The sequence below is a fragment of the Gossypium arboreum genome, chromosome 8 (genome assembly GCF_025698485.1).
Source record: "Gossypium arboreum isolate Shixiya-1 chromosome 8, ASM2569848v2, whole genome shotgun sequence".
Classification (NCBI taxonomy): Eukaryota; Viridiplantae; Streptophyta; class Magnoliopsida; order Malvales; family Malvaceae; genus Gossypium; species Gossypium arboreum.
Genome location: NC_069077.1, coordinates 83200256 through 83225181, shown reverse-complemented (window position 1 = coordinate 83225181; position 24926 = coordinate 83200256). Strand labels below are relative to the sequence as shown.

Sequence of the window (24926 nt, the reverse complement as noted above, 5' to 3'; positions counted from 1 at the left end):
TACAATACCTGAGCAAATAACGAAGTGAGAGCATCAACTTCATGAACTCTAGCTACACATCATCCTGAAGCTGTTCGATTTGTTGGTCATTGATAGTTATTGCTTCAGATCCTCTCGATGATCTCATAAGCCTCATTATAAGACTTAGAAAAAATTGTTCCATTCGCAGAAGCATCTACCATCAATCTTGTATGTGCATTGAAACCATTATAGAATGTCTCCAACTGGATACAATGAGGAATCCCATGTTGAGGACACTTACGAAGTAACTCCTTGAATCACTCCCAAGCCTCATACAAAAACTCTCCAATTGTTGGAAAGTTGTGATCTTGTTCCTCAACTTAGCATTCTTGCTAGGTGGGAAATACTTAACCAAAAATATCTCTGCTAATTCTTGACATGTAGATATGGAACTTGGTGGCAATGAATTGAGACATGCCCGTGCTCGATCTTACAACAAGTATGGAATAAATAACCTCAGTGTGTCTTCAGTCACACCGGCTATCTTGAATGAATCACTTACCTCTATAAACAATCGAAGGTAGAGATGTGGATCTTCCATGGGCATACCACTAAATTGGCCAATCGTTTGTAGCATTTTAAACATCACTGGCTTCAATTCTAATTGGGTTGCCTCAATATCTGGTCTTCTAATTCCTAGATTTAACTCATTGAAAAGTGGCACAGCATATTTTTTGATGCATCGAACCCTATCATCAGCAATGAGGATGGGATTTCGTACATGATCAGCTTCATTACCTTGGTCTTGATTCTAAATTTCAAGGTCCATCTCGACTTGTCTTTGATCTCTTTATTCACGTCTTCTTTGTCTGAAAGTTCGCTCAATTTCAGGGTCTACTGGGAGTAAATCGATAATTTGATCTATGCTCATAAACTCCTAAGAAGAAAATCACAAAATTTAAAAGAATAAGTTGTTAATGTTAGAAGTAACCAAATAGAAAATAAATAATTTCACAAAAAATGACTATGGTAATAGTTGACAATCCTTGGCAATGGCGCCAAAAACTTGTAGTGCTCGGGTTTGTGCAGGTATACATAGTCGTTATCAAGTAATAAGTAAGTGTCGAGTTATCATCCCCACAGGGATTGTATTTGTGCTAATCCAATTAATTTGTAAAATTATATTAACAATTTGATAAATAAAAAACAATATAATTGAGACGTGATGGAAAAATTAAGTATATGAAACTAAATGCAATGATCCCTAATGCAATTTATCCTAAGTATGGAAACTATATGAACGAAATAGATTTTAGTAGAATTAACACAATAAACAACAATTAAAACATAAATAAGTTAGGACAATTACTTTATTTAAACTCAAATTATTATCAACATGCTTATCAATATTTGAAAAAATATTCCACGGCAACTCGATCTTTCATGAGTTTGGAATCCACATTAGGTCCTTTTGGAATCCTTTACTTAGTAAATACTCATTTTACCTATCCTTATTTACTAAGGGTTTCTTAGTATTTGTGTGAGGTAACAGGGACGTGTTAGGTTTGAAACAGTTTAATCATACAAATCTAAAAACTATGCAGATAACAGAGCTTGGTTAGGGTCGTTATACAACCTGCAGTTTAATCGGGTTAGGATCTAAATTAACCATGCTCATTTCAATTATGTGTCCATTAGCCATCGTCAGGTTAGGATCGCTCAGCTAATTCAGGTGCATTTCAATTACGTATGAATGAACTACAAACTTGATTTTAATTGAAAACATGATCGAATGAGGCACAAATCTTATAAGAATGAATCAAATAAATATTATTCAACCAAAATAATCATCCTAGCTTAAATAAAATTAAGCTTTCATTGTTGTAAACAAGAACAGTAAACACATAGCAAACATTCTTAAATTAAGTTAAAGAAAAGAAAGATTAAACCCAACTCAAAGTGGCTCTCACCCAAAACTCTAACTGATGAGGGCTCCTTTGTTCCTTCGCTTCGCTCCTTTGCTGATGGCTCTCCAAGGTGGCTGACCAAGGTGTCATTAAGAGGCTAACTTGCTAAAAATTTTTATGCAAAGATGATGATAGGTGTGAGGGCTAAGAGAGTTGAGAGAGGAGAGAATGATGGATGAGTGAGGGATGATTAGAAAAGTGAGAAATGAAGTCTTATTTATAGGTGAGGCAAGGGAGCTAGTTTGCTAAAAATAGAAGTGTCCATCTTTTGAAAATTCTTCCAAGGGTGGCCGGCCATGATTTTTGGAAATGTGGCTGATTTTTACTTGATTTAAGTGCCACACATCATCAGGATTAGGACTCAATCAATTGCAAATCTCCGGGGAAATCTTCCATTTCTTCAACTTTTCAAGGGCCTTGTGCAATTAAACCAAAATTTGATTTTTGAACATCCACATGCAGCCGAATTTTGGGTTTCCCTAGTCCTTCATTTGGATGGTCTTGTAATCAAAATAAAGCTCTCAGACCTATCCAAAAATAATAGATAATTTAGAGGACCAAAGAAAATAATTTAACCACTTTAATTAATCAATTTACTTAATTAATTAAAACCCAATTTATTAATGAAACATATTAAAATAAATTATTAAATATAACTTTATATTTTATTATTTAATTTAATCATTCATAGCCCACTTTATAGCTTGAAAATATAATATGCTCAAATTAATATAAAAGTAGCCATTTTCTACATGAAAACTATATCGAAAGCATACAATAAAATTTTAATAATTTCTATGTCTCAATTTCATATTTTCATATATTTCATTAATTTATTAAGTAATTACTTGGTTTTAACAACAAATTTAAGTAAAATGTGACGACTTATATAGGAAAAATCCTATATATTTTTTAGTTTACAATAAGCCATCCATGTTTGTTTGGTATTCATGTGATGTTATGTGCCCAACATATTTGATTAAGTGAATATGACAAGTACACTTACACAAATTGACGAAAGCTGTGTTTATGTAAACTTGCTTGAATAAGTGTAATCAGTATGTTCATATGGTTCAATATTATGTTTAATTGTTAAATTAGAGAATATATTATGTTTTTTTTTATGACTTTGTTGTGGAACCCTAAATATTACAATAGTATGAGAATTGAATTGAAAGATCAAATTGAGTAGAACGTAGGAAATGAGCACGATCGTTTGATGATGAATTGATATCAAATTGAGTAGAACATAGGAAATGAGCACGATCGTTTGATGATGAATTGATGGATAAGACCATGGTTGGACCATGGCAAAGTATGGAATGTAAGGCCATAGCCGGGCTATGGCATTCCAGTGAAATGACCATAACTGGGTTATGGCATTGTGATACGTGTAAGACCTTGGTAGGGCCATGGCAAAATATGTGTAAGGCCATAGTTGGATTATGGTGTCAAGTAAACGACGTACTCAAACCCATAAGGCGTTCTCTAATTTGACGAATGTTGGTAAGTAAAATTGAAGCTAAGTGTTGGAATTTACTTAGATATTAATATTGAGCTCGAGTAAGTAAATTCATTGTTTGAGATTATGGATGACAAAAAAACATTTGTAAAATGAATAAGTGTGATAATTTGCTTGGAGTGAACTATGTGATTATAATGATATGACGTTAATGATGAATGCTAAGTCATATATGTGTATTTATGAAGGTCGAGTTAAAGGCTTTACGACTTCACCCCCTTACCAGAGTTGCGTTATGATGAGAGTTTGCGAGAATTATGTTGAATACTAATAAGTGTGAAACTAAAAAGTTTAGTGGTGAAATAATTAGTAAGGCATACAAAGATAAGAATAGTTTGGAAAGTGAAAACAATTTTGGAGGGATATCAGAATGTTTTAAAGATTATACAAATTATGCAATGTCATGGATAAAGAAGAAGTTAGTCTTGGCTAATCGACTCAATTAGGTATGAAGTCTAAAGATATGTTTGCTAAAATTTCTCCTGAATTGGTTTCTTTTAGTGAGTGGAATAATACGGGGTTCATGATGACAGAATTAGTCAGAAGAATGATATTTGAGTAGTAAAGATGTCTGTGTGTGTGACAATTACAGTTGAAATGAATATGATGATCTTTTCTAGGTATTCTATATATTATTTTATCCTCAAAGATATGTGTGTGATTGTTCAGTTTCTAATGGAGTTCTTATGTTGCGAGGATGCTAGTTAACCATGATATTAGACGAAAGCCCTATTGGTCTGGTCAGTTCATGACCTGTATTTTCTTATCTTTCTTTCAAATTCTATTCTATATTGTTTGGAATAAAAGTCAATGGTGGATTTATAAGAGGCTATTCTTCTGTTTCTGCTAGTTATTGTTCTATTTTATATGCACATATAGAAAAGATGTTATCTCTGTTACAATTGATCCCAGAGCGTGTAAGCATTGTTTTCTTCTGGTTTTCTCTGAAGAATTATCAGGATCTTTATTATTTTCTTATGAGTTATGTTATTGGATTTCTGGTATGGCATCGTATCTTGGATTTCTGTATTCCAGTTCTCTTCTCATTTTTATTTTGTGAATTATCAATCGTGGCTCATCTTTAAAGTGTGTTCTTTATTTTATGATAACTGTGTCTATCATGGTTGTATTTCTAAATCGATCACAGGAATGTGGTAATCCTGATATTCGGATTTCTATAATTTTCGTGAAAGGAATTGACATCGGTAATAGTATAAGTGGTGAAATCTCAAGCTCCAATTTGTATGATGGACTTCTTTTCTCAGGTAATTTAATGAAAGCAATTCATTCAATTAGGATATCTTAGTTTCTTTGAGCTAATGCAATTGTAAAGGTCTTGATTAGCATGATAAGAGAATTTTGAAAGATTGTGTGTTTGAGTTGTTTTAATAGCATGGAGAAAGGAGCATTTTTATATGTTATAATCTAATAGTTGAAATCGACTCAGTTTTTTTGCCAGAACAAACTGGTCAGTTGAAATGTGATTTGGGTTATATGTATTCAAGTATATCCACAGATAAGAGAATGAATTCTGTGTGTGGATGAATAGTCTAAATGAAGAATTGATATTCTTGAAAGTATGATACAGAGATATATCTATTAGATTTGTTCTAATTGAATGATGTTATTACGAATTAAAGTTGTTTCGATTGGTAAAGTTATCATAGTTATGAAAGTTTGAATGATCTGTGCATAATAACAAAAGTTGGGAACAGTTGAAAGCATTATTAACCGAAGCTCAAGTTTTGAGTTCAGTTTGAATTGAGTAAGGAATTTATGATTTTTCAGTGATGCACTATTGAATGGATTGGAAGGTGCTTTATTGTTAGAATGTAAAGCGATAGTTCATGTTTTGACAGTAAATGTCACATTAAAAAAGAACTGTTTGACTAGTGATTTGGAAATGCCCACTTTTATGACTGTATTGTGAATTTGATAACATCGTTTGCTCGACAAAAAGTGTCACATGTCCTCTGCTTTCAAGAATTAAAGCATCAAATGTCATAGAAAGATCTGAAGTTAAGATACTATTAAAGACTTGAGCTATCGAAAAACTGTGAGTAATTATCGATTTACCTTTATGAAAACAAGTATAGTTACGAATGCTTGAATGGAAAATCTTGATTATTTTGTGAATGTTGGTCACATGATTGATCTTATTTGATGACGATTCGATTTCAGATAAAGTAAATGCTAAAATGATGTTTCTTTGCAAGTTTGAGAAACTTAGAAATGTGTTAGTGAGTGGTTAGCTAAATGAGTATAGTGAGGATCGACTTTTAATTCCAAATTTTAGGTTGGACAGAATTCATGTTATTATTATTTCAAGATGGAATTTGTGTACCGAAGAATCTGGGGCTTATGCAGAATTTTTTTTATACGAAGTTCACAATAGTGGCTTGTCTGGTTATTTAAGAGTAATAAAATGTACAGTCAAAGGGAATAGATTTTTTGATAATTGTGAATGTTACATGATATTTTGAATTTATGGTCAAACGTCTATTTCTAAGCGAGTAAGCCAAACATTAAGAGCATTCAGGATTATTGCAGTCAGTGATAATACTAGTGTGTTATGAGGTAGAATTGCTATAGATTTCGTATCAAGATTTTTATATCTCTGAAAAGGGAGATGTTAATTGGATTGTGGTTGATCATTTGACAAAGAAAGATTCATGTGACCATTCCAGTATGTACAGAGTTCTTATTTGACGGATCAACTGAGCTATGTGTTCCCGAGAGAGTAATTTAGGATTTTGACAATATGTTCCTGCATTGTGTTCTGAAGTTCAAAGGTTATTGGAAAGAGATATATGAGGTGAATTTGGTTTGTGATTCTGAGAAAATTGTGAAAGTGTTTTAGGAGAGTTTAAAGCAACTTCTTCTGGTAAGATTTTCGGGGACAAAAATCCTTATAGGGGGAGAGTTGTAAAACCCCGATTTTGGGCCTAGTCGGAACAGTGGTTTTGAGACCACAAATCTGACTTAATAAAATTTATTTTTATTATAGTTTTATGGTCTACGATTTCATGAAATGATTTCATGAAAATTTCGTTTGAAAATTTTGACGTTCGAGCAGTCAATTTAGTCAAAAGGACTAAATTGTAAAAAGTGCAAAACTTGAGTTCTATATGCTAGAGGTGTCCAATTGTTATGAAATTTGAAATTGGAGGTCCTTAAATGGTAATTAGACCATTGGTTAATTTTTTGTACAAGAATGGATATGAAATAGGTGAAATAGAATATTTTTAAATTAGGGGCATTTTGGTCATTTAGTAATTAAATGATTAAATAAACAAAATAAAAGCCAAATTTTGGTCATCTTCAACCCCTTGGCCGAAATTTTGAAGACCACCATGGCTAGGGTTTTGTTCAAGCTTTCCAAGCTCCGTAGTAAGTTTGTTCTTGCCCTGTTTTTAATGATTTTCACATTTTTGAAATCCTCGTAACAAGATTTACCTATTTCTACCCTTGATTTGAAGTAGGGTTCATGTTTAAAAATTTACCCATGTGTGACATGTTTGTATTTTGATGTTTGATGGAGGAATATGAATGTTTGTTGAGTGCTAAATGACTTTTACTAAGTAGTTTTCAGTGAAAATGCTAAAAAGGACTAATTTGTAAAAGTTATAAAATTTGTTGTAAAAGTGTGATTTAGTGGACATTGTGGGCTGCTATAGTTATGAAAACGATTCGGCTAGGCTTGTATGTTAAAAGATTTGAATAAAAATCATTTTACGAGCCTAGGGGAAAAAGTGTAAATATGATAAAGCTTAGGGCCAAAAGCATAATTTTTCCATAGTATGATTTTTGGATCATATTGACTAATGTGACTAATAAATAGACTAAACATGGCATTATAGATCAAATAAAATGAGGTTTGGACCTAGAATGGAGGAAAAACGAGAAATTAACGATTAGGTCCCTTTTTGCCATTTTGGTGTCGAGGTAAGTTCATGTGTAAATAATGAAATGTTGTATCATGTTTTAATGCTTTATTAATGTATGAATTTCCATGTTTAATTATTGTAAAGAGTGTATGAATAATATTATGGTCAGTAAGAATGAGTTTGTGAACGAGTTCGACGAAGATGTATCATCGAGAAAATCCCATTCGAACCTTAGGAATAGTTTAGGATACAAGTGATATGTCACTAGGGACTATGTGATCTGAACTCATGAGTTATGTGGCCTGGGCTCATGATATATGTGACACATGTTATGGGGTTTCGGGTGCTGGTCTTGTACGTCTTACCCGTGGCTGGGTAGTCCAGCATGTGTTGCGGATACTTGACAGCTTGTGTGAGCAGCTCGTGTAGCTACGTCTTGACTGACAGCTTGCATAAGTAGACCCGTGAGTAGCTCAAAATTGAGCATTTATGTGTTATGTGATATGAGATACATTTAACTACAAATGCGGCACTTATGTGCAAGCTTTTCGTGTATCCAATAGTATTCCAAGTGATTAAGAGGTAAATCAGTGAGTTATTTGACAAGTTAGTTAATAATGAGGAAATATGAGAATGTGCTACGAGTTAGTACATGTATGTACATACTTATAACTCATGAGAAAAGGATTCGGTATACTATGAAAATGTGGTAAGAAAGCATACGAGAAAGTATGCGACTATGTTACGTGAAGTACAGGTATGTACACAAACAAGTTATACTTGTGAAACATTGATAACCTTGTGACAAATGATCTACATTTATGATGAATGGATGCATGATAAGATTTGATAATCATCATGTGATAGGCATATGAGCTTAATCGAATTGTGTAGTACGATGTAAATACTTAAACTGTGATTCAATAGATGTCTGAAAGATTGTTAACCTATATGTGGAAATTATTACTCATAAATGATGTGCGTGTTGTTAAGAGAGTTGAAATAACTTGTTAAATAATGTGATTTGCTATAATGAGGAGATCATGGTTGTTTACCTAATGCCAAGACATGCAACTAGTGTTTGTAAGATAAAGAGTAAGCATTATGAATGAGTAAGTGGTAATCATGAGATTTAATGCAAAATGTATTAGTAATATTCTTATGAATGGGTAAAATAAATGAATGTTAATAGTTGTTTATTATTTGCATATGAACTTACTAAGCTTTGAACCTTACTCTGCTTCCTTTCTCATCTCTTATAGGTTAATTTAGGTAGCCGGAGATGCCATCACACTATCAAGCTATCATTTGGGTATAAGTGAACACAAGTGTTTTAAATTTATGGCATGTGTAGGGACTTTGTCTATTGATTAATTATGTCATTATTAATTTGGCCAAGTGTGTTGACTTATAATGATTTAGTGATTCATTTTGTATATGGCCATGACATGTGGCTCATATGTTGTATTGGGTTGTAAACATATTCATATATGCATGCATGTGCCTATGCAATTGTGATCTGGTTGGTTGTTGTGTGTATGTGACTGAATGTTATGTGGCTATGGATGTAACAGCTCATTTTTAGGGTTAATCAGAATAGTGGTTTTGAAACCATAACTCTAACGTAAAAAAATTATTTTATTTGTAATGCCCCGAATTTGGGCCTAGATGTATTGAGCTTTTAGTATGGGTCCTTAAGGAGGTTGTATATAAGTATTTAATTGTGCAGAGAAATGACACAACTGTGTATTTGCTTCAGTGGTTAAGTGCTCTGTGAAGTATCTGAGAAATCTTGGGTTCAAGCCTAGGCTTTAGCAAAAATTTTGGTTTTCAGTGAATAAAACCCTGGGTGCTTGGATGAAGGCCTTTTAAATTATTGTGGCAAATAAATGACACAAGGAAGCAAGTGGTCTAGTGGTTATGGCATCATTAAGGTTGCTAGGGAGCCTGGGTTCAAGTCTTGGCTCTTGCAATTTATTTTAGTTTTTCTTTTACAGGAACCTAGACTTTGGCCTATAGACCTTATATTTAAATGAGGCTAAAATGGTGACACAAAGAGCGTTATGGTGTAGTGGCAAGGCGGCATGTTGTGTAACTATGAGGTCTAAGGTTCAAGTCTTAGGATGCGCAATGGGGTATTTATTTTGCTATTTGAGCTGTGTAGGAGGTAGAGTTGGACTAGAACTCTGTTGTTGAAGTGATCGTATAAAAATAAGGAATTTTCCTAATTGTTGAAAGTAACCCCATATCAGGAAGCTAACATGGGAATTGGTGAGAAGTTGGCTTTAAATAGAGCAAACCAGATGAGTTGGTGAGGGAAAAGTGATTAAGACTCAATACAGGATGTGCCAAAGTTGGTGATCGTGGACTTCGGCCCGTTCTCATAAACAGGTGCGTATGCACGCCCTTTTTTGTTAGAAGTCGGCAAAACCTAAAAAGTTGAAACCTCAGCATTAGGGGCCTCACGAACGTGCGAATGCACGAGTGGCAAACCGAGCCCACAAATCCTGGGCGATAGATTGTAGAGGACGCCATGAGCATTCTCTTGTGCTGGGGGTGTTTTGGGCCTCGATAGGCCTGATGGACCCGTAGGCCCGCTTGTGTAAACTTCACTAGTAAGTGGGATGTAGATAGACTTGTCATGTCGTGCACATGACTTAGGTAGTTCTAGGCCACGTTGGGTCTAGATGGGTCTTGTGAGCCCAATGGGCTCATGGGCCCTGTAAACCCCTAGCCCATACCCGATGCCGAGCCAGGGTTCGAGGTGTTACCTGACTTAAACTCAATCAATCACACAAAAACTGGGCCGTGAAATTTCAAACAATTTAAAACTTTTCATTTCACAAGCAATCTATCTCGTATACGGGCTTATGAGGCCCAAAACATAGATCCGGGGTGATTCGGAACCCAACCGGGACCTTATGAAAAGCTTAGAAAATTTCATGCATCAAGGCTCCACACGCCCGTGTGGGTGTAGAACGCACGACCGTGTGCTAGGGACACGCCCATGTCCCAAACCCATGTCTAAAAACCTGGGCATTCTGCCAAATTTACACAGCCCAAGCACACACCTATGCCCTATAACCGTGTCCTTCACACGGCCGTGTCTCTTGTCCATGTGCTACAAGCATGCATACTGACTTTATGAATTTTACATTGAAACATGCATAAATTAATGCTTATTATTCATATGAACTTACCTCGATACTAAAACGGCCATTTTACCAACTTTCCCGATTTTTGATTTTTCTCCCATTCTAGATTCAAATCTCATTTTTCGGGATCTAAAACATCATATTTTACTTATTTAATTAATGTAATATTCAAAACAGTCCTTAACTCAAACTTTGGCAAAATTACAATTTTGCCCCTAAACTTTTGCATATTTACACTTTACCCCTAGGCTCGGGAAACTTCATCCCTTCTTCTTATGTTTTATGGCATGCTAATCATTTTCCCCTTCTATGGTAACATCAAATTCTCACTCTAACACATAGTTATGAACAATAACAACTTTTATCGATTAAGCCGTTTTACTCATTTTTGCTTAAAACCGCTTAGCAAAAGTTGTTTAACATAATTTCAGCCTTCATATTCTACTATAAGACATCAAAATAAACACATTTCACCTATGGGTATTTTTCCAAATATGAACCCTAGCTTAAATTATTGCTAGAATAAGCTTAATCAAGTTACCGGGATTCCAAAATCGTAAAGAACTTGAAAAACGGGGCTAGAACGGACTTACTATTGAGCTTGGAAAGCTTGAAAACCCTAGCCATGGCTTCTCCCATGCTAATTTTGGCCTCCATGAAAAAGATGAGTCAATTTTGGCTTTATTTTCCCTTTTTTATTTCTTTTAATTACCAAATGACTAAAATGCCCTTAAGGCCTTTCTTTAAAATTTTGTCCTATTCATGCCCATTTTTGTCCAAACAAAATATAATGGTATAATTTCCATTTAAGGACCTCCTCTTTAAAACCTCATTTCAATCAAGTACTTATGAATTAGAACACATATTTTTCAACTTTTCCAATTTAGTCCTAAAAGTCCAATTAAGCACTTTATCAGTAAAATTTATTAACGATAGTTTTACACAATATTTTAATCAATAAATAAACCTTAAAACTTAATCGGAATAATTTTTTTGACTTCAAATTCGTGGTTCTAAAACCATCGTTCCATTTAGGCCCTAAATCGGGCTGTTACAGCAACTTCTGCAAATAAGCCCTAATAGGCAAATTAAACATGCAATCTATAAAATTTCTTATCAATACTCTAACACATGCATCTAATCACTCGGTAAATCATAAAAAAATTAGTCGAAATAAACTTTTCTATCTCAAATTTGTGGTTTCACAACCACTATTCCATTTAGGCCCAATTTCGAGATGTTACAGAAATGACACAACTCTGTATCTGCTTCAGTTGTTAAGTGCTCTATGGAAGTATCTGAGAAATCTTGGGTTCAAACCTGGGCTTTAGCAAATATTTTGGTTTTAAGTGAATAAAACCCTAGGTGCTTGGATGAAGGCCTTTTAAATTATTGTGGCAAATAAATGACACAAGGAAACAAGTGGTCTAGTGGTTATGGTGTCATTAAGGTTGCAAGGGAGCCTGGGTTCAAGTCTTGGCTCTTGCAATTTATTTTGGTTTTTCTTTTAAAGGAACCTGGACTTTGGCCTATAGACCTTATATTTAATTGAGGCTAAAATGGTGACACAAAGAGCCTTATGGTGTAGTGGCAAAGTGGCGTGTTGTGTAACTATGGGGTCTAAAGTTCAAGTCTTGGGATGTGCAATGGCGTATTTATTTTGCTGCTTGAGTTGTGTAGAAGGTGGAGTTGGACTAAAACTCTGTGGTTGAAGTGGTCATATAAAAATAAGGAATTTTTCTAATGGTTGAAAGTAATCCCACATCGGGAAGCTAACATGGGAATTGGTGACAAGTTGGCTTTAAATAGAGTGAACCAGATGAGTTGGTGAGGGAAAAGTGATTAAGACTCAATGCAGGATGTGCCAAAGTTAGTGATCGTGGACTTCGACCTGTTCTAATAAACGGTGTGTATTCACGCCCTTATTTGTTGGAAGTCAGTAAAAGCCGAAAAGCTGAAACCTCGAGATTGGAGGCCTCACAAATGTGCGAACGCACGAGGGGCGAACAGAGCCCACAAATCATGGGCGATAGACTGTACAGGCCGCCACGAGCATTCTCGTGTGCTGGGGCTGTTCTAGGCCTCGATGGGCCCGATTGGCCCGTGGGCCTACTTGTGTAAACTTCATTGTTAAGTGGGATGTAGATAGACTTGTCATGTCATGCACACGATTTAGGTAGTTTTAGGCCACGTTAGGCTTAGATGGGTCGTGTGGGCCCAATGGGCTCGTGGGCCCTACACGGGTTGAATCTGTAACTTATGATAATTATTGGACTGGGCTATGTAGGTCATATGACCATAACTGAAATTGGGCTAAATGGGCTACACGAGCGTGTGGGCCCACTTGGGCCGAGTAATGGGCCTTAGGCCAATTTGCACTGTTATGCCTGTTTAGGTTACTTAAGTCACTCGAGGCGACGGTGGACATTCGGTTGGGTCGTTAAGACCCATTTTGTAAAATCACTAAAATACCCTTGTAGTGCAAAATGACCGTAATACACCTGTATGGTAGAATGACGATTATGCCCTTATGTTCCGTATGACTGACGTGCCTACGATTTACATATATAATTATGCTGAGTATGACTTTGCATGCACGTAATATTTATGACATGACATATTGCATGGGGTTGGGTTATTATGGACGGAGGAAGTGTATGGCCTGTAGCCATTCTATACAAGGCTTTCAGCCTTTTTGCGATACTTATGGCATATAGCTATTCTGTTAACTGGCAGAGTTGCTGTGGTATTTACGACCTTTAGCCATCCTGTCTACGACGTTGACTCGTGCTATTTACGGCGTTAAGCCATTTTGTTGACTTAGTGTCGCAATTGGTACAAAGCTCAGTGTGTTGGCTGGGTGGGTCAATTTTGTCCCCACATGGTGAGTTGGTTAGTATCAGTGGTGTGTTGGTTGAACTGGGCTGGGAATCTCTCTGTATATCTGAATCTGATACTGATTCTGTACAGGGCTGAGGCCCACCCAATTTTGTTAATGGGGTAGGCCCAACTGTTATTGATTTTGAGAATGGGCTAGGCCCAATTGTGTAATATCCTGATTTTCGGGTTTTGTCGTGATTCTTGAAATTTTGGTAAAGTTTTTAAAATTTGGTATTTGGTTTTGAAATTCATAATTGGAGGGTGTAAATGGGCTTATGGAAGGCCCATGTGTTGGCCAAAACCCGATAGTATTTTTGAATTTTGGACTTAAGAAGTTAGGGGATCTGGATATGTGGTCTTATTAAAAATTGTGGGTAAAATGTATCACAAAAGAGCCTCTGGTAAAGTGGCTAAGTGACGCCACTAAGGAGCTAAAAAGGGTGGCGTGTTAGTGGTTGGGGGAAGACCTGGGTTCAATTCCCTGTGATGGCAAATGTGATATTAATTTTTATGCTTTGAGCATGCACGAGTTGTAGCCGAATAGAACTTTGTGGGAGAGAGTTTGAATCAGTTAAACGCATGGATTAAAGAGTGATAAGGGGAGAGATTTTAGGGATTTGAAAGAGGGATTAGATTAGGTCGAATAGGGGGGATTAGGGGGGAGAAATCAGCTAGGGGGGTTTGAGGGTTGTATATTCGGCATTAGGCTATAGTTGTGCCGATTTTCCTCTGTTTGAACACCGTAGAACCATTCTTTTCTTTTATTTTCTTATCTAACCGAAACTGTCACCCTTCCCATTCATCCTTCTCTCTTTTCTTTTTCGAAACTAGTCCATTATTCCCTTTCGCTTCATCTACTATTTCCTTTCTTATCTTCACCTTAGCCGAAAAGCCACAAAAGCCGAAACTTGTGAAGCTTGGTTGTGCCGATTCCATTGTTGACCAACAACCTACTTTTCTCTTCACTTTTTGGTGGCCAATTCCTTCTTCTGTCGAACTCTAAGTGGTACAAAGGAAGACGGTGGTAAGTATTCGTACTCTAATCAATTCAGTAGTAACTGTTGACAAAAGCCGAAACCCCCTATAGTTTAGGGAGGTTGCCAATTTGAGATATAGGCCTTATTGGGCTTTTTCATTTGATTCTTATGGTTTGTATAGCAGAGTAGATAACTTTGGAGGAGCAGCAAGGCTTGGGGTATCGATTTGGATAACTTGGATCAAGCATCGGACTTGGTGAAGGTAAGTGATCTATGGCCATTAGGGGGTTCTTTGGCCGAATATGGTAGGGTGGATTTTGGGTTTGATAAGCATGGTTTGTACACTAAGTATGGTTATGGTTAATTGTAGGTTGGCCTGGGGGACTTTGCTAGTGAACGTCACAAAATAGGTGTGTAACGGACCCTCTTTCGTAGCTTAACTCGATATTTGCCGGAAAGCCGAAATGCCGAAATGTCAAAATTTTGGCATTTCGAGGACTCGTGAGCATGCGAACACTCATAGGTTAGTTAGATTCACTAAGTTCGATGATCAGGATCATTGGAATAGGTAAGGGCACGATTTGGTGCACGATGGTAAGTTGGGCCTCGAGGGGCTGAAATCAGGCCCAATGGGCTTCCGGGCCCATTTGGGTAAAGTTGGTAGAAAATGGAATCCTATCAGTTTGCGCATTAATACGACTTAGACCGTTATGGAAAATGGGCTAAATGGGCCTAGATGACTAATTCGGCTATGTAGGGCCCATTAGGGACTTTTGGCCCAATAACTCGGTTTCGCTAAGAATGGGCTAGAATCACTGTCAAAACATATGGAATTGTTAGTAACTGATAATGAACATGTGAAGCCTAATATTTGGCAAAATTATGAAATTACCCTATATTATGAAAAATGACTGTTTTGCCCCTAGGTAAAAATGACCATTTTACCGCTAGGGTTTAGGTATGAATTTGATGCATGAGATTTTGATATACATGATTTGACATGATATGCACATGATATGTATGATATGCACATGATGTATTTACTTATGCATGGGTTGGGTTTATATGGATGGAAGAAGTGCAAAAGGGCTATGCCCGGGCCATCAAAAGGGCTATGCCTGGCCATCAAAAGGGCTTTGCCCCAGTTTATCAAAAAGGGCTTTTCCCCCAGTTATTAAAAGAGGCTAGGCTTCCAGTTATATGATAAAGCAGCAATACGGCCAGTGGAGAGTTTGGTTGGGTGGGTTGAGTTATTCCCACATGGAGAGCTTGGTTGGTACGGGTGGAGAGTAGCGGTTGGTGGGTTGAGTAGTCTCCCCAAATGGGCTTGCATATGTTCATTGATGTTGTATGTATTATTGAAATGGGCCTATGGGCCATATTGTTACAGTAAAGGCTTCGGCCCAGTGATATGAATAATGAAAAGGCTTCGGCCCAGTGATATGAATAATGAAAAGGCTTCAGCCTAGTGATATGAATAATGAAAAGGCTTCATCCCAGTGATATGAAAAATGAAAAGGCTTCAGCCTAGTGATATGAATAATGTAAAGGCTGCGGCCCAGTATATGCTGAGATTGAATTTGGACTTAGGCCCAGCAGGCTGATATTGTTTTGGGCTCTAAAAGGGGCTTGCTGCACACTAAGTTTCCAAATTCACCCCTTTTCCTTAACCTTGTAGGTGAGTTTTGATTTAGGGACTTGGAGCCGGAGGGGATTCAGAGTGGCCACGGTGATCGCTTTTGGGCTTTTGAAATAAGTGATTGGTTTTCTTTAGTTTACCTTATTGAATATTTATTTTTGGGTTGTAAAAAGGCCATTTATCTTTATTTTTTTCATTTTTTTCCTTTTCTAGGATTATTTTATTTTTAATAACTTTAAACTGGTTGATAATAATTCAAATGGGCTAGACTTAGACCACATTTTCAAAATGATACTTGTTTTCAAAATAACACAACGTCACGATCATTCGATTTATCAAATATATCTACTCAAAGAGATTTCAACTCGTTATAACCAAGTGTGGCAATGGTTGTGGGCATGTCTAGGATTGGATCCAATCGAAGAGCTTGGTACTTAAGCAGCCTTCATGACTCACCTCCTCTGTTACGGATTCCTACCTACTGCCCAGCTTCCATTCACTTTGTTAGCTTAACATAAGTCGGTTTATAAAACACTAAAACGAAACATGGATTCAACCATAATGTCCGGGCCGGGTTTGGGGTGTTACATTTAGTGGTATTAGAGCCAAGTTACAACAACTCGGTTGTGGATCGGGTCCGAAAATCTTTTCAAAAAACTTAGGCCTAAGAGGGGTATCTCCGGAAATGCTTTTGAAAAGTTCTTTTCAAAGATGTTTTACAAGGTATACATGATAAAATGGTTCAAGTTTTTTCTGGTTTTTAAAACAGGGCTAAAATCAAGAGTTTCAAAACAAGGGTGTGTCAAGTCAAAATTAAAATTTCTACTTGTTGTGACCAAATGCATGTTTTTTTTTTAGAAAGAAGTGGCACACTGAATCCCCGGCACCAAGTCTGTAAGTATACTCTCTTTTACGTTATGTGATAATGATATGATGCTATGGATAGAACTGAGACCCTACTATGATACTTTAGATAGGGTAGAGCTGTAAAATGGTAGGAATGAGACTTTAGCTAAGCTACGACATTGTGAAAACAATCCTTGAACTGCTATATTTCTATAAGACATCTCGTAATAAATAATTGAACTTTATACTAATATCATAAAATTCGTAATCAGATAATTCGATATGAGTACAAGAGGAACTCGTGGACGAGGCTGCGGACGTGGTCGCGGAAGGGTGCAAGCGGAATCTTCATCCTCAGGGCATAGGCCAGCTGAGGAGGTATCCGTGCCACGGGCAACTGAGACTGGGTCTTATGATTGGGCTGCGGGGGATGATGCTTTGTCCCAAGCAATGTTAAAGGTTTTGGAAAGAGTTGCTGGAGCTAACACTGGGACAATAAATAGGGGATCCATCTCGGAGCGACTCCAGGCTAATGGAGCAGAAGTTTTCAGGGGCGTATCTGGAGTAGCCCCAAATGTGGCTGAATATTGGCTGGAAGCAACAGAGCAGATTATGGACGATTTAGATTGGTCAGAAGAGCAAAAGCTGAAGGGGGCTGTGTTGTTGGTACGAGACAAGGCATACCGATGGTGGATCACCGTAAGGGATAGCACCTCGATTGAACGAGTAACCTGGGAATTGTTCAAGATTGCCTTTAAGGGGAGGTATGTTGGAGCTAGTTATGTGGATGCTCATCAAAAGGAATTTTTGAATCTGACTCAGGGTAATAAGACTGTCGCGGAGTACGAGACGGAATTCTTGAGGTTGAGTCGATACGCTAGCGGGATAGTTGCGACTGAATATGAGCGTAGTGTTCGCTTTGAGGATGGCCTCCATGATGAGCTTAGGATACTGATAGCTCCACAGAGTGTGACAGCCCAAAATTGACCCTAGTCGGGAAGTGGTTTCGGGACCGCTAAACCGAGTCACCGAAATGTTTGAACGTAATATTTATTGTCTAGAATATGTATTTATGAATGTGTGAAAATTTCAAGCTTCGATTTAGTCGATTGCATGTGAATTCAGTTATTAGGACTTGTGTGACACTTTTGAAATGTGATAGGCTAATCTATAAGGACCTAATAGTGCATGTAATCAAAGGGGAGGACTTGCATGTCAAATTTCCCCCCTAATAGCTAGTGGCCAGCCATGACAAGGGATTATGGGCAAAACATGTCATAGACATGTTATGTTGGTGCATCATGGGAGGAAAAAAATAAATTAATGGTTATGGGTAATAAAGAAATGAAAAAAAAAAAGGGAAAGAAGGTGTGTGATTCCCCCCATTGCCGTGAGTTGAAGAAAAGAAAAGAAAAAAATTTGTTCATCCTTTTCATTCTCTCTTGGCCGAAAATTTTAAGGAAGGAGGAGGGAATTCTTGCTTCATGTTTGGTTTGGAAGAGGATCAGGAAGAGGTTTGGCCATACTTGTATCAAGATTAAGGTATGTTTGATGTTGTGCCATGAGATTCATGCATGTTTTTGGTTGCTAACTTGATGTTCTTATTAGCCCATGGTTCAAATCCTCGCTATGTCATGGGGATGGTATTCGGCCAAGGTGGATTTTGTGTTAATGCCATTGCATGTTAAGTATGAAGCTTGCTAATGATACATGTGATGGTGGATTGATGGCTCTTGGACTTTCTTTTTAGCATTTTTGAGTGAGACATTAAGTTCTTTGTTTAACCATGACCAAAATTGAAATGGTATGGTGTTGTGATGTATTCGCCATGGTACATCCATAAGTATAATTTATGCTTATTGCATGGTAGGTAAGATTTGTGTTTTGGATTTATGTTCATGTTTAGTTATAATCAACTTTGAGATTCGGCTCTAGCATATATATATATATATATATATATATATGTTTGCACATGATGTATTGGTATGACATATATACTATCTCAAGGTATATATTTTCATATGATGATGTTTCGGTTATGAAGTAAATGATTGATGCGTATTGAGTTACAATATGGAATGCGTTAGTTAGTAAAATGTATGCCGTTTATGTGTGGTATTAAGTGTATAATTGGCCTCAACATGGACATGCATATTCGGCCACATGAGGGGGATTGGTGTGCATGCATTCGGTTAGAGGCAAGCATATTGATGCCTATTCTTGGCTTAGAAAATTCGGCTAAGGAGTACTAACTAATGTGTTGAGTTTGATTCATGATTTCCGTACATATGTGACTTTAATGTCTAATGAAAATATGTGGGCTAAGTACCTTGAATTCTTCTTTCGATGCTCAAATGATTAAATCAATTTATTTGTTAAATTAAGCTCAAGAGCAACGGGGAGCTAAATCCGATAAAGGGAAGGAAAAAGTAGTCGAATAGCCGTCGAAATCACTCGACCACGTCCGAGGTAAGTCTTCGAGTAATGATCCTACTTGTATTATATTGAAATGATTTGTCATATTATGGCGGATAGCCGAATGTGCGTAGGGACTACGTTGTAAAGTCAATTGAAATCATGCTCTTTGTGTGTGGCTATTGAGCCGAAATTGGAAAGGTTTGATAAATGTTTTGTGTTTGAGCCTTAGTAACGAAAATGAAATATGGACGTGTCGTGATTTTTGATATATGTGTGCGTGAGAAATTGAATGATACCCGGGCTAAGCCCCGAAGGCATTTATGCTAGTGATTATATCCGGGTTAAGACCCGAAGGTATTTGTGCGAGTTGCTATATCCGGGTTAAGACCCGAAGGCATTTGTGCGAGTTGTTATATCCGGGCTAAGACCCGAAGGCATTTGTGCGAGTTGCTATACCCGGGTTAAGACCCGAAGGCAATTGTGCTTGTGGTTATATCCGGCTAAATTCCGAAGAAACTTGGTTTGAAGGTGAGCGTTTTGTGCTGCAATAAATTCAATTAATACGCTCGAAAAACCCAAACGATAAGGCATGTTTTCATGTGCATCGAAAAAGTCGATTCGTTTGAAATAGTATTCGTTCAATCGACTAACGAACTTTCGGCTCTTAGATAGGTTGATACCTTGTGTGTGTATATGTTGATGAAGTGTGAAGTAAGTATGATTATGAGAATGTGTATTACTAAAGTGATTCATTTAGCTATGTGAATGTAATACTTTAGTCAAAGCTGATTTCATTACTTGAGACTTACTAAGCATTAAAATGCTTACCCCGTTGCTTGGCTCTCTGTTTTATAGATTTTGCTCGTTAGCTATCGGATTCGGGATCATCGAAGTCGAAGTCATCCACACTATCAAAGCCCTTTTGGTACTCTTTTAGTTGAACTCTGGATATGGCATGTATAGGACTACCCTTTGCTGTTTTTTTTTCAAGTACGTTTTGTGATGTATGTGTATGACCATGAGAAAATGGCTCGTAAAAGTGGAGTATGGCATTAGACCATTTGTGTTTATGTATATATGTATGGTTTCATGATGTGACTATAGACTGGAATGGAAGTGTTGGGCAAATGATCAGCCATTGGAATGGCTAAATATGATTATATGTGGACCTATGTATGACAAAACTCTAGTTTGTCCATGGAAACCACGAAATAGGTAAAGTTTACCTTGAAAACAGATGCTGACAGCAGCAGTGGTGTGGATTTGAAAAATCACTAAAAATTGTAGGAATGGAATTAAATAGTGAATAAATTATTTAAATGAACCCTGATGAATCTACTTTCATATGGAAGAAACGAAACAGTCATATGAGTTATATGTTAAGAGATATTAAAGTTGTTGTGAAATAGGTCCAGAACTGTTTCTGGATCCCCTGTTCCGACTTTGGAAATTCATTATAAATTAACCAGAGATAATTAGGAGTCATGCTATATATGTATAGATTCCTATTTGAGTCTAGTTTCTATAGAAACAAACGGCATCAGTATTGAAGCCCTGTACAGGGAGATATCCAAGTCATAATGTGCAAATGTCAGTGTAGTCGATCCCTGTAATAGGGGAGACTTTAACTAATAAACTGTACTAATTGGCCTAACCAAAAATTCTAGAAAAAAATATGTAGATGGACATATGAGTCTAATTTCAGGGAAAAATTACGAAACTGATTTTTGAGCTTTGAAACTCAAGATAAGATTTTAAGGCGACAGTGGACGATAACCGAACTTTTTCGGAAAATTTTAAATGGATGTGAAAATAATTAAGTTAAGTCATGTGCACCTTGTGTTCGACTCGATGAAGAGACGGAGATGCACGGGTGTTACAATTTTATTGGTATAGAGCTACGGTTTAGTCGATTCTAGGACTACCGTAATACGTTTGGGTCTAGCTATACATGCCATTATGTGATTAATTGATAGTGTGGTGATTTCGACATTTGAATTTGTGTTTATTTATAGTAATGGATCCCGATCCCAACCGAAGCGATAGTGATGATGTGGAGAGTGTGGCGCTGCTCCCGACAAGGGCGATCTTGGCGGACTCTCAACCTATTGCTAGCAATCCGAATGATGAGGCTAGGCAAGCTTTTTATAGCGTGATGAATGATTGGTTCAACCAATACATTCGAACTAATACTACTGTTCCACAACCTCCATTCTCGACTAATACAACCCCGCACCTACAATACCTCCGTGAATCGACCAAATAAGGTCAAATAAGCCCCAGATTGATGAATCCGAAAACATGGGGCTACTAAATTTAAAGCTACGGATAGCGACGATGCGAGCAAGCTGAATTTTGGTTGGACAACACTATCAAGATTACTCGATGAGCTATCTTGTACACCGATGAATGCCTAAAGTGTACTATCTCCTTGCTACGTGATTACGCCTACTATTGGTGGAGTACTCGACTTCATTGTGCCCGAGAGCAAGTAACTTGGGAGTTTTCCAAACTAAGTTTGAAAAAGTATATCGATCGAGATTTGTTGATAAAAAGCGGAAGGAATTTCTTGAGCTTAAGCAAGGTTCTATGTCGATTCATCGATTCTGAGCGAAAATTTGTTAGACTTAGTAGATACGCCGGGAATGTGTTTCGTCCGAGGTTGTCATGTGTAAACGCTTCGAGGATGGGCTGAATGAAGATATAAAATGTTCGTTGGCATTCTTGAAATACGAGAGTTCGTAGTACTTGTCGAAGCGAGCTTGTAAAGTCAGAAGAGCTTAGAAAAGAAAAACAAAAAGTTGATGTGGGAATTGGAGAGTTTCAGTAAAAGATCCTCGGAAAGTCTCTTCAACAGCATCGAAGAAATTTCGTGATGATATGGGCGGTCTAGAGGCACTTGGGCCTTTTAGGCGAGATCGTGATCGACCCACAATGGTACGAGGCACTTGATGCCAAAGTGTTGGGAATGAACGTCGAGACAGAACGGAGTGTCAGCATTGTGGCAAATGGCATTCTGGAAGTTGTAGATTCTGTGACCGCTCCTGTTACAAGTGCGGATCAGTTGACCACTTCATTAAAGATTGCCCGAGGTTGTCTGAACAGAATGTAGATCAGAGTGGGAAACCGGGCGCTACCACTGCTCGAGGTAGACCATCTAGAAATACGGGCAATGCTAGTGGTGGTCAGAGAGGATCTAGAGATGCTACGACCAGATCCGAGGCTCGGCGCTCTGCTAGGGCTTATGCCATACGCCAAGACGTGAGGATGCTTCCTCGCCAGATGTTATTACCGGTACTTTCACTCTCTTTGTACTAATGTGATTGCTTTGATTGACCCTGGTTCTACTCATTCTTATATATGCGAAACCTTAGCATCCAGTAAGACTTTACCTATTGAGTCTACTGAGTTCGTAATTCGGGTGTCAAATCCCTTGGGTCGTTATGTGCTTGTTGACAAAGTGTGTAAGAAATGCCCCCTAGTAATTCGGGGTTCCTATTTTCCGGCGGACTTGATGCTTTTGCCGTTCGATGAATTTGATGTTATTCTTGGGTTGGATTGGTTGACCGTGCATGATGCGGTTGTGAATTGCAAAAGCAAGACTATGGATTTGAGGTGCACAAATAACGAGATGATCCGAGTTGAGTCTACGGACTTAAAGGGGTTGCCAGCTGTAATATCATCAATGTTGGCCCAAAAATATGTAAGAAAGGGGTGCGAAGCATACCTTGCGTATGTACTTGATGATAAGGAGTTAGAAATAAAACCGAATCTGTGCGGTGGTTTGCGAATACCGGATGTTTTTCCGAAGAATTACGGGTTTGCCACTGTTCGGAGATAGAGTTTGGTATTGAGCTTATACCAGGACTACGCCAATTTCGATAGCTCCGTATCGTATGGAACCAACCGAGTTAAAGGAGTTGAAAGCTCGGTTGCAAGAATTGACGGATAGAGGTTTCGCTCGACCAAGTTTCTCACCTTGGGTGCACCAGATTGTTTGTGAAAAGAAGGACGGAACAATGAGGTTGTGTATTGACTATCGTCATTTGAATAAAGTGACGATAAAGAACAAATATCCGTTATCAGCGTATTGATGATTTGTTTGATCAACTAAAGGAGCCTCGGTGTTTTCAAAGATAGATTTGAGATCGGGTTATTATCGATTCATGGATTCGAGATTGGACGTACCCAAACCGCGCTTGAACGAGGTACGGTCACTACGAGTTCTTAGTGATGTCGTTCGGGCTCACTAATGCCCTCGCGGTATTTATGGATTTGATGAATCGGATCTTGACGAGTATTTGGACCGGTTCAGTAGTTGTGTTCATTGATGACATCTTGGTCTATTCAAGAAATGAGACCGAACATCTTGAACACCGAGATTAGTGTTGCAAATTTTACGGGATAAGCGCTTATATGCTAAGTTCAGCAAGTGTGAGTTCGGTTAAAGAGGTCACTTCTTGGGTCATGTGGTATCTCGACGGTATTCGAGTCGACCGAGCAAAATTTCAGCCATACTTAACTGGAAGCCTCCGAGAAATATTCTCGAGGTTTGGAGCTTTTTGGGACTTGCGGTTACTACCGACGGTTTGTAAAAGGTTTCTCGATGATAGCCACACCCATGACAAAGCTACTTCAAAAGATGTTAAGTTGAATAGACGGAAAAATGTCGAAAAGTTTTGATCAATCGAAAATTTATTTGTGGAAGCCCCAATTTTAGTGCGGCCGAATCGGGCAAAGAGTTTGTCATCTATAGTGACGCCTCCTACTTGGGTTAGGTTGCGTATTGATGCAAGAAGGTCGAGTTGTGGCCTATGCGTCGAGACAATTAAAGCCACATGAGAAAAATTATCGACCCATGATCTCGAATTAGCTGCCATCGTATTCGCCTTGAAAATATGGCGACATTACTTATTTGGTGAGAAATGCCATGTATTTTCGGATCACAAAAGTCTCAAATATTTGATGACTCAAAGAGACTTGAATCTGTGACAAAGACATTGGCTCGAGTTGATAAAAGATTATGAGCTTGTCATTGATTATCACCCGGAAAGGCTAATGTGGTTGCGGACGCCTTAAGCGGAAATCACCTTTGTTTTTATTTCTGACGATGAATGTACACTTGTCTATTCTACCCGACAATGTGTTAGTAGCCGAACTAAAGGCCAAACCATTATTGATTCATCAAATTCGTGAAGCTCAGAAAGTCGACGATGAGTTGGTTGCAAAACGGGCTGAATGTGTTCCGAATGTGGAATCGGAGTTTCAAATTGATGATGGCGATTGTTTGAGGTACAGAAATCGGTTGTGTGTTCCAAGAAATTCATAACTCATTTCGATGATTCTGAACGAAGCTCATTGTAGCCGAATGTCAATCCACCCGGGGAGTACGAAAATGTACAATGATCTGAGACGCCAGTTTTGGTGGCATGGTATGAAATGAGACATCTCTGACTTTGTTTCGAGATGTTTAATATGACAACAAGTGAAAGCGGAACATCAAGTGCCTTCAGGGTTACTTCAGCCGATCACGATACCCGAGTGGAAATGGGATCGAGTCACAATGGACTTTGTGTCCGGACTGCCATTGTCAGCAAGTAAGAAGGATGCGATTTGGGTTGTTGTTGATAGACTGACTAAGTCGGCTCACTTTATCCCCGCGTGCACGGATTTT

At 37.8% G+C, this 24926-nt stretch overlaps 1 non-coding gene across 1 annotated transcript; it reads left to right on the top strand.

The window, feature by feature from the left end:
- Nucleotides 1-240: 240 nt before the first annotated feature.
- LOC128280327 (small nucleolar RNA R71) lies at nt 241-343 on the top strand. Its single transcript, XR_008270507.1, has one exon. It is a non-coding gene; the product is annotated as a small nucleolar RNA R71 (small nucleolar RNA).
- The last annotated feature ends 24583 nt before the right edge of the window (nt 344-24926 follow it).